Source organism: Leiobunum rupestre, chromosome 3, assembly GCF_980474605.1.
Source record: "Leiobunum rupestre chromosome 3, qqLeiRupe1.1.hap1, whole genome shotgun sequence".
Lineage (NCBI taxonomy): Eukaryota > Metazoa > Arthropoda > Arachnida > Opiliones > Sclerosomatidae > Leiobunum > Leiobunum rupestre.
This window is the reverse complement of record NC_143386.1, coordinates 25912301-25924623: the sequence shown is the minus strand read 5'-3', so window position 1 is coordinate 25924623 and position 12323 is coordinate 25912301. Positions and strand designations below refer to the sequence as shown.

The following is a 12323-nucleotide window of genomic DNA, read 5'->3' as shown; positions in this document are numbered from 1 at the left end:
AGCTAAGTACATGCATTCGATAACATTTTTATGTTCGTTTAAAAGATTTATTTGAAACCGAATAAAATTAATTTTTTTTTGGAACTCACCGATTTCGCGAGCTCCCAGATCCAGAACATGACCGTAGGCAGAGTTCAATTTGATGTTGTTGGTAGTGGCGACGACGGATACGTTGTTGTCGTGATAGTCGATGATGTTGTGGGTTAGAGACGATGCTTCGGAGGTCAGGAACAGAATATTTTCGTTCGATTTTTTGAAGAAGAGAACTTGTAATTTTGATCCGTCGAAACCAAAAGAAATGTAGACTGATCCTCCTAACGTGATTTTTATGTTGATACGTCTTTCTTGGCCCCTGCGTTTGGATACGGTATGCGTCTCGGCTATAGAAAATGTTAAGCCTTTGTCCATTGAAATAGTAATAGTATTAATAAAATAATGCTTACCAATAGATCGTTTTTCCATGTTTACGGTAGATGACGAGAGCAAAGCGGATGCACTTCTTTTCAGTTCAGCGTCTCAGAGAGAAATGACGCATGGGAGATTAATCAGTTCCTATCTTGTTGAGATTAATTCATCACGTGATCTAAACTTCAAATAACCCTCAAATTCTATCGGCTCTCTCTCTGAGATAACAGTTCTAGACACTCGAAATTAAACCGTCCCGTGCTCGAAACTGCCTCTAATTATTCCCATTGACGTCACATATTAATCCACTTGGAAGAAGAAAAAAAACCCATTGTAGTTTCCTTTCGAGAGCTTGTGATGCAATCATATCCTAGAAAACAATACAATTAATAGAAATTAACATAAAATTAGTATAATTTTAATACCATTTTGTGAGCTACAGTGAAAAAAGTTACAATTTTACGGTAGAAACGTTTTCAAAATACCACAAAATGAACTCAAATAAGAAAATTGTAATTAAAATAATCACTACGGCTATAATTTTAGAAGGTTGTTTCAGGACGGTGATTATGGCAGATGTTTGTACTTCAGTGTCCATATCGGAAATGAAGTTAAATGGAATATTTTGCGTAAATAAGTATAAATTTTAGCATAACCCTAATATATTCTCGAGAACTGAACAAGTTCTTTGGGAATAAGAGATAAGCTTACTATCTTCCCCTAGGCCCTATATAAGGGGGGCGTCTGAACCGGGGGAACGTCACTCTATTGTTGTTCTTTGTGCGTCTAGTACCAGGATTTTTGAAGCGCGCTCTCTCTCTCTCTACGTAAGTTTATTTTGATTTTTTTTTTTATCGTAATTTTTTGAATAAGGTTTAAGTAAATCGGCATTAAAATGAAAGGTGTACAATACCCAGAAATTAATTTAGTTGATACCCCGGAAATGATTATAATCGACTCCCCTGAATTGATTGATATAACTGATAACGAGCTCCCGGAAGTACCCATAGTAACTTTACCCGATTCTCCAGAAATGGAAATAATAGATTTAACTGATACCCAAGACCCTACCCTTTCCTTAACTACAGTAACTGATTCGCAATTTGAACGTTTAAAAGAAATGACAATGGTACGAGATTATCTTAGAGAATATCAACTAACCCATCAAATCTGTTCGCCCCCTATCGATAATTTACCTTCACCCCTTTTAAAACCTAGTTCTATTCCACCTGACGAAGTACGTTTTTCGCCCTCGTATACGCCTATGGATGCTCCCTCACCCTTTCTAGAATCAGATGACACATGCCACTCTTTATCTTTGGAAGATAATTTTATCATGTCGTCCCTCAGTACGGACAGCATTCAGCGCTTAGCTGAGAACGTACAAGTTGCCCGACGGGACGCGGAGGAACTTGCAGCCGCAGCCGCAAGGGCAGCCGAAATGTTCGAGGAAGCTAAAGCGTTGTTAGCTGCTCGTACGGCTAGTAGTAGTAGTAGTAGTAGGCCACCTCATAATATTTCCCCTCAGCGTAATAATGACCCTATAGCGGTCGCAGGCCCCTCACGAGCTCCGCAGTATTCACCTCCATCATCTCAGACTGCTGAGAAAAACGCGAACCCCGAGAACGCAAATTTGGCTGCCCCCACTTCGTCTCCTCCTCCTCCTCCTCAAGTTGGAGGTGGGTTGGTTGACGTTCCAATAACGCCTCCGTCCTTTCCTAATTTACCAGGTTCTGTTAAAATATTGAATAATAATATCCAAAATTTCCCAAATTTTGGACTAATGGGACGGACTTTAAATGTCCGGTTAGAAAATAATATAGAAAATGGTATTTATATATTGATGGAAACCCTATTAGAGGACTGTTTGCCTTCAGATATGGTTTCGGTTTCATTCGTGAACGTCACTAACCCCGGTTTTCAAATTAACGTCAGTTTCCGGCGTCGGGACCAATTAGACTTGCAATGGTTGATGACGTATATCGATGAAAAAAGCTATAGATCCGAGAACGATGGTAGTTTTTTTGAAGGAATAGTTACGGTTACGTTTAATCGAGTCAGATTACCGCAAGGAGGAATTAGATCAGTTGGGTTAGGGATTTCCCTTGAAAAAGAGTTTTCTTTTTATAAAAAATGCACGATAACGATAAATAACCAGGATAAAATTTGTTTAGCACGCGCTCTTGTAGTAGCCATAGCTCATAGAGAATACATGGAAAATAAAAATGATGGAGAACTTAAAAGAAAATATACTACTATAAGACAGTGTAGAGGAAAAAATATTGAAATGCTATTACAGACCCGCGAAGCTAGGACCCTTTTGGCTTATTCTGCATTAACAGACGAAGAATGCGCGGGTCCGGACGCTTTAACTCGGTTCCAAGAAATCTTGCCCGAATACAGTATTATCGTTTTTCGATTACGCGATCCCGTACCCTTAGTTATTTTCGGCGACGTCAAAGAAGAGAGGGAACTAGAAGGGCCTCTCCGCAAACGTCTTTATCTTCTAAATATTGACACACATTTCAACGTAATTACTAACCCTAAACCCCTTTTCGCGTTTAATTACTTTTGCGAAAAATGTTTAGTAGGTTTTAATCATCTCAGTGAGCATAAATGCATTCTTTTCTGTCACGCTTGTTGTAGAAAACAAGATTGCTGGAAGGAGGTAGATAAAATAACTTGCCAAACATGTTTAAGAGTTTTCCCTAATCAAAATTGTTACGATTACCATTTATCAGGACCCGAGCCCTTATGTAATAAAATTTACGTTTGTAATCTTTGCGGAAAATTTATCAGTATGTTTAAGCGTAAGGCAGTACACGTTTGTGGAGAGACCTATTGTCTTTCGTGTAGTGAGTTTAACCCCGCAGGTCATCTATGTTACATGCAACCTTTAAAGACCGTCCGTAAAGATTCTGCCGATAAAACTACTCGTTCTCGAATAAATAGCAATAATAAACGGGTCCACGACTCCGACAATGAAGAATCACCACTGACCTAGAGAAGTACTCCAAAAACGGAAGTCTTTGTTTTTTATGACTTGGAATGTAAACAAACAAATCGTACTGACGCCAATGCTTTGATTCACGAACCAATTTTATGCGTTTCGCAAAAAGCGTGTAAATTCTGTTTCGAAGAAAAAGATAGTCAGTACGCATGCGCTAAATGCGGTAGTGGTCCTAGGGAGAAAATATTTCTCTCAAAAGACCCCGCCGGCGACTTTCTAGAGTATCTTCGTACGCTTAACAGAGTGGCTGATAAGATAATATGTATTGCCCATAACGCTAAAGGTTACGACGCGCAATTTATAGTACGTAAAATGATCGATTTAAAGTGGACCCCTAAAGTCTTGACAGACGGGACAAAATTCATGTATGTACAGTATAAAAAATTAAAATTCTTAGATTCCTTAAATTTTATGCCCTTTGCCCTTTCTCAATTCGTTTCCACATTTGGTTTAGATAATAATTTAAATAAGGGACATTTCCCGCATTTACTGTTTAATACCGTAGACCATGAATTTGATCCAGCCCGTTCGAACGAAACCAATTACGTACTACATAATGACATGCCTCCGATGGAGGCGTACGACCCTAATCGTTTAAGCGGTAAGGCCTACGATGAATTTATCCAGTGGTATAACGATTCCCGGTCCGAAGCTTGCGGAAATTCGAACCCCAACTTTAATTATTTTGATTATAAAAGAGATTTAATCCGGTACTGTCGCCAGGACGTAAACATTCTTTTGCAAGGCTGTTTATCATATCGTTCTATTTTCATGGATAAATTCAAAATAGACCCGTTCTTAACTGCGATAACGATTGCGGGAGTATGCAGTTTTATCTTTAGGAAACACTTTTTACAGCCCGATACGATTGGTGTAGTGCCCCCTTTCGGCTATCGTATGAACTGCAACCAGAGTTTTGGAGCGATCGAATGGCTTGAATGGATGTCTCACTTACGAGGGAAGGAAATTCAGTCTGCTTTTAATGGATTTGAACCTAGAATTCTTAACATTAACGTGGACGGACTTCTCGATAACGAAGTCTTTCAATATCACGGTTGTTATTATCACGGGTGTAAAACGTGTTTTCCTATCAATAGAAACTTAGCGTTATACGGCGACCACACTCAGACCCATAATTCGCGATACGCGTCAACCATTGCTACCACTAACCGTTTGAAACAATTGGGATACACTGTCCATGAAAAATGGGAATGTACCTTCAAAACTGAGCGGAGTACTAACTCCGTCATCGACGCATATCTTTCTACCGAAAATTTAAAATTTAAAATTAAAGAACCAATCCGCCCCCGCGAAGCCTTTTTCGGAGGACGTACGTCAGCCTTGAAATTACATCACAAGTGTAAAGAGGGGGAGGAAATTAAATACATTGATATTTGTTCACTCTATCCGTGGTGTAACAAGTATTGCAAGTTACCAGTGGGACACCCTAAAATACATGTAAAAGCTCCTTTCCCGGACATTTCTACCGTAAACGGATTAATAAAAGCCACAATGTTACCGCCTCAATCTCTCTACCATCCCGTTTTACCCCAAAGAATAGGATCGAAACTAGTGTTTGCCAACTGCCAAAAATGTAGTGAGTCTCGAAACCAGCAGGATTGCCCCCACGAAGACTCAGAACGACAAATAACTGGTACTTGGGTTGCAGATGAGGTACAGTTGGCAATCGAAATGGGTTACAAGGTCATTTCTATTCACGAAATTTGGGAATACGAGGTAGTAAAATACGACCCGATATCGAAAGAGGGCGGTCTTTTCTCCGAGTACGTCAACGCGTTTCTTAAACTCAAACAGGAATCCAGCGGCTTACCCACGGGAATAGAGACCGATGAAGAGATTAAGAAATACGTTGACGAATATTACGAAAAGGAAGGAGTAAAACTTGATCCTACCAATATTAAAAAGAACCCTGGACTTCGTACCATCGCGAAGCTTTGTCTTAACTCTTTTTGGGGTCGTTTTGGTTTAAACCCTCGCAAAGACCAATCGGCTATTATTAGCGATCCCAAAAAGTTTTTCGATTTATTCTTAGACCCCGACATAGAAGTTAAATCGGTTATTCCATTAAGTCAAACGCATTGCGCGATCAAGTGGGCGTTTTTGAAAGATATTGATCTTGTTTACCCAAACACGAACGTAGTAATTGCAGCCTATACGACCGCAATGGCTAGGATCAAGTTATACTCTTATTTAAGGAGATTAGGCCAGCTTACGTATTATTATGATACGGACAGTTGCATTTATCTAAAAGAACGAGATGGAATAGAGATTGAGACTGGAAATTATCTCGGAGACATGACCAATGAGTTGGCAAAGTACGGAAAAGGCTCGTACATCCAAGAATTGGCAATAGGTGGCGCAAAAAATTACGCCTTTAAAGTACTGAACCCTACGACCGGTAAAGTCTCCTACGAAATGAAAGTCAAAGGGTTCCGTATAATTCAAGGCATTAAAGATTTGGTTAATATGGACACGCTTAAAAGATTGATAGGTGTCGACGGAGAAACGAACGAGCCAGTAACCGTACCACAGCCGAGGCAGATTTTGCGTCTACCCGATCATACGGTCGTTTCCGTCGACCGTACTAAAATCTATAGACCCGTCGTAGACAAGGTACGGTTACTGGACGACTTCACTACGGTACCCTACGGCTATAAAGCGAATCTAATTGCTAATTCTCGCTAAAAATTAGTCTCTCCACTCTAAAGTGAATATAGGTTTCAGTCTTACGACTCTAAAGTAAATATAGTCTTGCGACTCTAATGTGAATATCAAACCTATACGGGGTAAGGGATGAAATAGGTTATTCGATTATATTTTTCCTCCGCTGAAGAGTCCCATAAATTTAACCGAATTTTAATTTACATTTTCATTTGTACGCTAGTACTCGAAGAGAGATAACCATGCAATTTATTCATCCGTTTAATTGCGTAACGGCAGGCCCAAGTCAGAGTGGCAAAAGCTATTTAATTGAATCTATAATTAATCACGAAGAGGAAATGTTTGTTCCGGGTTTCAAAGAAATACATTGGTATTACGGAGAATGGCAAGCTCTATACGATAAAATGAAGCACAGGGTAGTTTTTAAAGAAGGATTGCCTGTTTTATCTGATTATGACGGAAAAGATCCTATATTATTAGTTATCGACGACCAGATGAGCGAGAGTAAAGGTCAAATTGGTGATTTATTCGTGAAAGGGACCCATCACCGTTCTCTAAGCGTTATTTTTATTACACAGAACTTATTCCATCAATCAAAAGATAGCAGATCCATATCCCTGAATTCGCATTACATAATTTTATTGAAAAGTCCCCGAGACCGTCAGCAAGTGGCTTATCTCGCTAGACAAATGTTCCCTGATAAGTGGCGTTTTGTAGTTGACGCTTACGAAGACGCGACTTCGAGACCTCACGGTTACCTAGTATTCAATTTAACTCAAACTTGTCCCGAAGATCAAAGAGTCTTGACTAATATTTTACCGGGAGAAACGTGCTACGGTTATCTCCCTAAATAAATAAATAAATAGAACTTACATTTCGTAACTTCAATCAGTTATGAATCATGTCTCGTAGAGTACGTATCGAGAGAGACGCTCTCCGATATCTCGGTCGTTGCAAACCCGTTCAAAGAAAAGCCATTTTAGCTAAAGCCGACAAATCCCTCATAGACGCTATCAGTGAATGTATTCATAACACTTTAATTGGTAACGTAAAACTATCAAATACCCAAAAAACCAGGTTATCTCGTCATAAAAATACCCTTCGAAAACTAGCTAGTAAGCGGGTAGCTTGGAAAAGTAAAAAGAAATTGTTAGTTCAGTCTGGGGGTGGATTTTTCTCGTTTCTTCTACCCGTCGTTTCAACCCTTCTTGGTTCTATATTTGGTAGTAAACAATGAAACACGCCAGAAAAATGATTCTCGTCCCTAGCGGCGTTTTAAAGCCAGACCCGTTCCCGCACCCCCTCGCTCTGACAGTCTCTGAATTAGACGTTAAGATGGACCAAATTTTAAATATGAAAGATTTAGACGACGCCTCGAAATGGATTTTATACGAACAAGCTTTAATGACACACGGAAATCTACGTAAGCAAGCATCGGCTCCTAAAGAAATCGAAATTGCCCCCGCATTCGACTCGCTAAGTAGGGACTGGATAGACGATTTGCCTTTGATATATTACCAAAAAGCGCAAAGCATGGTGGATCAGTTGGAAACTGTACCCGAAAGAATACGGTGGGATGAAAACGGGGAGCTCGTAATAAACGGTCGACCTATTAAAGGTTCCAATATTAGCGAAATTACCAAAGCGTATTTAAATCCTAAAACCCACCCAAAACCTATCGGATATTTCGCGTTTATTTCCAATTTAACCCAATTTAACTCTTCACCGGCAATCCAAGGCTTTCCCTCCCCGCTAGCTCCGAGAACCCGACAACGACGTTCTCCCGTTAAGCGCGAGTATCCGGTTCCTCAAAGTGGGCGTGCGCGCAGGAGAGATAAGCCCCGTCCCCCTCGTAGCCTCGACCGAGATCACTCCTCCACGTCTGACTCTTCTCTTCACTCTTATAAACAAACAAGGAGTCGCGCGCAAAAGTCTAAAGTATGGGCGAAGCTATTTTAGAAAAAATATATTTTAACCCGAAGCATCCGGCTTCTTTCGGAGGCGCTGAAAGGTTATTCCAGTCCGTAAAGTCTCACGGCTTAAGTAGGGAAACTGTAGAAAAATGGTTAAGAGGAATCGACGCTTTTACGATGCATAGGCCGAAATATAAAAAGTTTCAACGAAATAAAATAGTAATTAGTAATATAAGGGAACAATACCAGGCTGATATTAACGATATGCGCTCGTTAGAGGCAGATAATGACGGATACAAATACATTTTAACAATTATAGACTGTTTTAGTAGAAAAGCGTGGGGGTTACCTCTTAAAACTAAATCGGGGAAAGAGGTTTTGAAAAATATAAAAATTGTTTTTAAAGACGGAATTCCATATAAATTTCAATCGGACAAGGGCACGGAATTTAGGAATAAAGAAGTACAAGGATATTTCAAAAAGAATAAAGTTAAATTTTTTGGTACCGAAAATGACGAAATAAAAGCCTCTATCGTAGAAAGGTTTAATAGAACGTTAAAAACAAAAATGTATAGATATTTTACCCATCACTCCACAAATAGATATTTGGAAGTCTTACAGGACTTGGTCGAAGCGTACAATTCCTCTTATCATAGCTCAATTAAAATGGCCCCTAATGACGTTTCGGAAAATAACGTATTACGTGTGTACAATAATATCTACTCTAAATATTATGCCGAGAAACTGAAAATGAAACCGCAATTCCAAGTAGGGGATTTGGTTAGAATAAATACAACTAAAATGATATTTCAAAAGGGTTTCGAAGCTAATTATACCGAAGAAATATTTAAAGTCGTAGCTATAGTTAAAAGACATCCCCCCGTTTATAAAATAAAAGACTTGGCAGAAACCGATATAAAAGGAACGTTCTATTTTCGAGAGCTTCAAAAGGTCAGTGCGCCTCGTTCGTTCAAGTTAAACAAGATTTTACGTCAGAGAACTAAAAACGGATTAAAACAATTGTACGTTAGTTGGCTAGGATATCCTCCATCGTTTAATAGTTGGGTTAATCAAGATGACGTCTGGGATTTACAAAACTCTTCCTAGTAATACTAGAGATAAGAATAAGAATAATTCAGAAAATACTCTAGCCTCGTATTCTACAACGTTGGCCAAACCCATTAGTTTACGCGGAGATTGGGAAATTGCTCTGGTAGAAATTATTTATCCTTTATCTTTTTATAACGTAAGCGAGCCAATGGGATGTGGAATAGAAATTAAGGAATTACTATCGAAACCTCCAGCCCACATAGTAGATTACAAATATACCTACGACTTCCGCGAGATACCTCAGGGCTACTACAAAAATCCTCATGAACTTTTGACAGTACTTAATGAAAGTATTAAAAGTTTGAACCTTGATTTAAAGGAAAGCGCTAATTCAGAGTTCGATAATGATTCATTAGGAAAATTTGAATATAGTTTAGAAAGTGGACACGTACAATACACTTCCTATAGTAAACATTATTATCAACTCGAGTTAACGCCAAAGTTGAGGAAAATTTTAGGATTTAGAGATAATGTTACTGATATTTCACCTAAGGTAGCTTTCAGATCAGATTCCCCTATGCAATTAAACTTATTCATCCCCGATCTTATGTTCGTGTATTCCGATTTGGTAGGAAATGAAATGGTTGGGGATACATTAGCCCCCCTTTTGCGAACAATTGTTGTAGACCAAAACGCCCCCAATGGATCAACCGTTTCAAAAACTTTCGATTCTCCGCATTACCTTAAACTGAGTAGAAATTATTTTGACTGTATCGACATTAATATAAGAACTAGTTTAGGTGAATTCCTGCCATTTCAGTTTGGTTCAGTCACGTGTAAAGTACATTTACGACGAGCTCAGTAAAAAAAAAAAAGAATGGCTTATCAGTACGTTGATAGAAATTGTCCCTACATGCAATATTATTTAAATCAGGCGGGGGGAGGAGTAGATTTACCTTATTTCTCTGGGTTTGCGGGACAAAAAGGACACGGAATTGGTAGCTTTTTTTCAGGGCTAGCTAGGTTTGTATTCCCATTCCTAAAACAGTCTGCCAAATACGTGGGAAAAAGGGCTCTTTCTACAGGAAAGAAAGTACTCGGAGACGTCTTGCAAGGTCAGGACTTAAAAACGTCAGCCAATAAACGAATGACAGAAACTGTGGACGAAATGGCAGCGCAAGAAGGTTCGGGTCGTCGCAAGAGAAGAAAAACTACTAAGAAACCATTGAAGAAAAAGAAAAAGAGTTCAGTTAAACGCCGCAAGTTCACGCGTACGGTTCGCGATATTTTTGCTCTCTAAAAAAAAATGGAAGTACTTAAAAGCGAATTAAATATTTTCAACGAACTACCAACTCAACTCAGCGTTGAAAAAGGTCAAACGGTATGGTGTAAGCCAATTTCATCTATCGACAGCAGTTCTATCATCGAATTCGTGGTACCGGGTACGGGAGACTCTTACACAGATTTGGCAATGACAATGATATATTGTAAAGTAAAAATCGTCAAAACCAACGGTGACAACTTGGATGCTGGGTCTAACGTTTCGCTCGTGAACAATTCTCTGCATTCGCTATTCAAACAATGCGAAGTGAAACTCAATGATACGACGGTTTCACCATCGGCCTCAAATTACCCCTATAGGGCCTATATCGAAACCTTGCTCAACTTTGGGTACGATGCAAAAAACACTCACCTTGCGACATCTGGATGGTACGATGACACGGCTGGAAGTATGGATCTGATAACAAACGCCGGATTCATAAAACGTCAGGTTCTAGCTGCTGAATCAAAAGAAATTGAACTTTACGGGAACATTTTTTGTGACATTTTTAATTTCAACAAATATTTAATTAATGGCGTACAACTTAAGGTTTCACTCACTAGAAATAGCGATAATTTTACCCTTTTTAGCGACACTGTCGACGCGTATAAAGTCGAATTTATAGACGCTGCTCTAATTGTACGTAAAGTTAAAATTATGCCTAAAATTTTATTAGCCCATCAGCAAGGATTATTACGTAGCAATGCCAAATATCCCTTTACTCGTACTGAAATTAAAGTTAAAACATTAGCTAGTTCTATTCAGAACGATAGTTTTGACAATATATTCTTAGGTCCGATGCCCAACAGAGTCATTATTGGTTTAGCCACCAACAAAGCGTATAAGGGCTCCGTTAAGTCTAATCCTTATAATTTTGAAAATTTCGACCTAAATTATCTGGCTCTATACGTTGATAACGAACAAATCCCTTCGAAAGCGTTGACCCCTAATTTTAATAGTAAACAATTTACGCTGGCCTATCATTCGCTATTCTCGGGATCTGGGATACTCTACCAAGACGAGGGAAATCACATTGCGCTGGCTCACTTTCCTCTAGGCTTTGCCCTATATGCTTTTGATTTAACCCCCGACAATTCGGCCAGTGACGTCACGTTTTGGAACCCCGTAAAGAGAGGGCAACTACGTTTAGATTTAGGATTTGGTACCCCTTTAAAAGATTCTACGGTCGTTATCGTGTACGCTGAATTTCAATCTTGTTTACAGATAGATAAAAATAGGAACATTATTCGAGACTATTAAAATGACTACGACAAACGTGGACTTATCTCAGGCACTGTATAAAACACCGAACTTTTTAGGCGTGTTTTCTTCAGATAATTTAAAACCCATGGTGAAATATCCGCAATCGCTTATCATTAATTTTGATAAAAGGGGCGAAACAGGTTCTCATTGGATTTGCGTCTACGTCGATGGCCGAAAACGGGGATTCTATTTTGATTCAATGGGGCTTCCCCCATTTTTACCCACAATCAGAAAATATTTAAATTCAATGTGTAAGACGTGGACATTTAGCAAAAGACGATTGCAAGGACTAACTAGTAACGTTTGCGGCGAATATTGCGTAATGTATATTTTGCATAGAACTAAAGGACAGAGTACAAAAACGTACTACCAAAAGTTTTCCAAAAATTGGGAAAAAAACGACAGCAAGATATTTTTATCTTTCGCAAATCATGCTAGAAAAATCATCACATCGAATTTAGCGAATCCATTAGCTAGAGAGAGAGGTATGGTGACTGACTGGAAAAAATCCGGTTCCAGAGGATAAAACAATATATTCCCACGCTATCTGGTATCTTTTAGAGATATGACCCGACCTCTCTCGAAAACATGCGCGCACTTCTATGAGTGCCAAACCATTTACTTTCGAATAAAATAAACCATCCAAAAACAAAAAAATTAAAATAGAATCAGAAAGTAT

The 12323-nt window shown here is 39.0% G+C and overlaps 1 long non-coding RNA gene across 1 annotated transcript; it reads right to left on the bottom strand.

Annotated features, from left to right (window-relative positions):
• Nucleotides 1–219: 219 nt before the first annotated feature.
• On the bottom strand, nt 220–10931 carry LOC149950585 (uncharacterized). Its single transcript, XR_016479837.1, has 3 exons — nt 10754–10931; nt 444–775; nt 220–380 (listed from the first exon to the last, which is right to left on the bottom strand). It is a non-coding gene; the product is annotated as an uncharacterized LOC149950585 (long non-coding RNA).
• Between the last annotated feature and the right edge of the window lie 1392 nt (nt 10932–12323).